Below are 3,489 nucleotides of genomic sequence, written 5' to 3'. Positions count from 1 at the left end.
TTTTGATGAGTTCTGCTTAAAAAGTAATGGGCAAACAGTCTCAAGAATGGTTCAATCCAGTTGACATGTCCTGTACCTACTTATAATCTGCAAGAGAGGTCCAGTTTACTTCATAGGAGGTAGGATCAGGCCCCAGACAACTCAGAAGATAGAAACCATTACAGAGTTAAGTACTTTGTCATATATATTTGACTGTTTAATTAGGGATGGGGAACATTCAGACTGAGAGTTAGCTGCTGGTGATCCACCGGATGGTTTTTTTACTTGAGCGTTCACAGGCATGGACTCCCGAGCTCCCACTGGCCATGGAGCATTGTTCCTAGCCAATGGGAGCTGCAGGAAGCAGTGGCTCAGAACAGCAAATGGTGGCCACTGGGAACGGTGGGGCTCCATGTCTGCGGACGCTCAGGTAAGCAAAGCTTCTGGCAGTCCACCCAACGCTAACTCTAATGAACCACGTGCATCCAGCAGGCCGGTGGTTCCCCACCCCTGATTTATATGGACACAAAAAATTATTTCTGCATCTCCCCATGGAAATACTACTAATAAAGTACCTTATATTAGTACAGGCCCTCACAAAATAAATATCCCATTTTCCTGGAAGGGCAGTAAAATTTAGCATATATGCAATGAGATGACTCCTCTGCACTATATTAAGACTTGTGGACTGATTGAGACCTGTTTTTATAGACCTTTTCTCTTAACCTCTGAATGCAATCAGTCTCAACCTTTCCCTTTTAGTGTCACTGCCATCAATGCTCTGAAATATTGTGAGTACAGTATTTGCTCCTTCAAGAATGGATATATTAACCCAACATCTGCTTCTCATAAACAACCCCTTTTTATAGTATTTGTGAGTGTGCGTGCGTGCGTGTGCGTGTGCATGCATGTAAATCAGCTGACTTCAATTTTAAAGATTCATCATGTGGAAGATTTGTTCCTGTCCTTCAGATTTTAGAATATACGAGCAAGCACATTCCTACAGCTTTGGTTTCTTTCTATTTTTTTAGAGGATTTCTTAACAAAGGTCTGTTTAGTTGCTAGTTAAATCAAATTTAACAGGGAGAAAAATGAAATAAACTTTTAAGTCAATTGATTGGTTGCAGTAACTGTTACACCAGTGGCACTCTGTCTACATGTCCCCACAGAGTGGCAGTAGTACTTGAGTACTTTCTCAAGGTTAGCCAATGGAAACAGCCATTATGGTGAAAGCAGGAAGTGATAGGATCTTCACTCCTTCATATATCATTTGCCTGCTAACCCATAAAAAAGTTCTAATCGGGATTCAAGCAGAAATTCAAGCAGAAATTTTCTACTGCCTTTTTAGTACTGGAAGTTTTGCCATGGACGGCAATGGGAACAGGAGAAGATCCTTCCATGCTCTGTTGTTACAAAGTGGAGGGCAATTGGCCACCATTAGTAGGAACAAGTGAGCCAATTCAGACACAATAAGAACCCTCCAATATTCAAAAAGGACTTTTTGTTATTTTTAGTTCCAAAGTTTTGGTTAAAACATTTCTTTTACAGGCTTAGCCAAATCTACAAAAACCTGTTTTTCACCATTTCCAACACAGCCAAACACAGGACTCTAGCACAAGGGAGGCTGATTTTACTGCCTTTCTTAACCTGCAATTTTCTGACAAGTAGCAAGACTTTTAGAGGCTTATGCTAGCTTCTTACCCTTGAGGTGTTCTCATTGCTAACCAGCCCTTGGAACTACCAAGAAACCAGCTCCCCCCAGAAAGCAGCATTCCTAAGAGAACTTAATGGACGTGAAATTCAGCATCAGGAAAAAATTTAGTGATTAGGGCAGATAGGAGTAAGGATCTTGTACTTGGGGTCCAGATCTTTAGGCACTGCAGTGCCTAACTACCTTTAAAAAACTGGGCCTAATGCCCCAAATCAACATAGCAGTAAGGGCTTAATCCAGAGACGCTGAATGCTTCTATTTCCAATTAGCTTCCATGGGAGCAGGCTATTCTCAGCACAGAATAGTACCAGGTCCTCAGGGTGTAGGGGAAGGTAGTCTTATCAAGACACAGACCTAAATTTCAGGAGGTTGTGCACATACCGCTCCCATTCACTTCATATGGAATGGAGGGGCCTCTACACTTCTAAATCCCACATTTAAAATATTCACTGCACTAAAGACAAGTCAGCCTCCATCTCAGTCTGGATTCCACTTAGATTCTTTTTTTCCCTCTTTCAAATGTTTTGGCTAGAAAGGATATTAGCAAGAATAGAATACATAATAGGAATATTTTGAAAAATGTGAGAAAGCTTAAATAAATATTTTAAAAACTCATCTTCAAACAATTACTGCTTTGGCCCTAATCCCGCAGTGAGCACTACATAGTCAGATTCCTGACCCCATAAAAACCTCACTGGAGTCAATAAAGTTCTGTGCATAAGTCCACTCACACCTGGCTAGTTGCAGGACTGTTTTTTTTTCTTTTTTAAACGTGCAATGTTACAGCCTTTATTCACGGAATTAGTCCTTACCCACACTAGCTTCCAAGGGACTTTTTATATGTGGGAAGGCTTCTGGATAAGGCTTAATCCAGCAATCCTTTTGTAAACCACTGTGGCAAAAATTATCAAAAAGTTCTCAGGGTGGATTCTTAAATGAATAACCCAAAACTGAAAATTCAAACACAACATGAAATCCATAGGAGCTACAGACAATTGGCTCTTTTCAGATTCAGACCCTGATATGTCTCAGGTTGGGCCTCCAAACAATGCGAGACCTGAGATCAGAGGCCAACTTTTGAAAACTTCAATAGGAAGCTAAAGGTACTCAAGTAATTCGTATTCCGCATATTGCAAGATCTGACCTTACGAAATCACTTTGTTTCCATGACCTGTAGCTTTTATGTAAAACCTGAATTTTATCTTTGAATGATCATGTGAAAAATATCATTCTTCAAATGGCCTCCATGAAATCCTCCTTCCTAAAATTCTTGAAATTGAAAAGATACCTGTTTGGGTATTGATGGTTATTGCAGAAAGGGGGCCTGTTCCAGAGTCCATAGATATCAATGAGAGTCTTTCCATTCACTTTGATGGACTCTGAGCCAGGCCTAGGCTTATTTTCTCCTTTTAAGTCCACATAAATATTTGGTCCAGTTTGAAAGAATGATCTGAGAATATACCTGAAAATAGAGATCCTATAATAATGGCAGGCTTTGTCCCCCATGCTAAAGGTTTTACACATTTTTTCTGATAGTTCGCACAAAACAAAGCCATTTTCAGAAGCACACAAAAAAAGAAAAAGAAAATACAGATGTCATTTGTACAGTCTGACACAGGGAGGAAAAATATTCAGCAGAAATGTTAAGAGTAAATTATAGCTGTTTAAGCTTAAAATGAAAGGCAAAAAGCTGCAAAATCTTGCAAAACAGAAGCAACAAAGGATGGGACTAGCAAAGGGTTCGCTCTTTAAAAAATGAAGACAACTGAGGTAACAAAACAAACACACAAATACAAACA

This window comes from Pelodiscus sinensis, chromosome 1 (assembly GCF_052426305.1).
Source record: "Pelodiscus sinensis isolate ZL-2025 chromosome 1, ASM5242630v1, whole genome shotgun sequence".
NCBI lineage: Eukaryota > Metazoa > Chordata > Testudines > Trionychidae > Pelodiscus > Pelodiscus sinensis.
The sequence above is the reverse complement of the archived record's forward strand: the minus strand, read 5'-3'. Positions refer to the sequence as shown.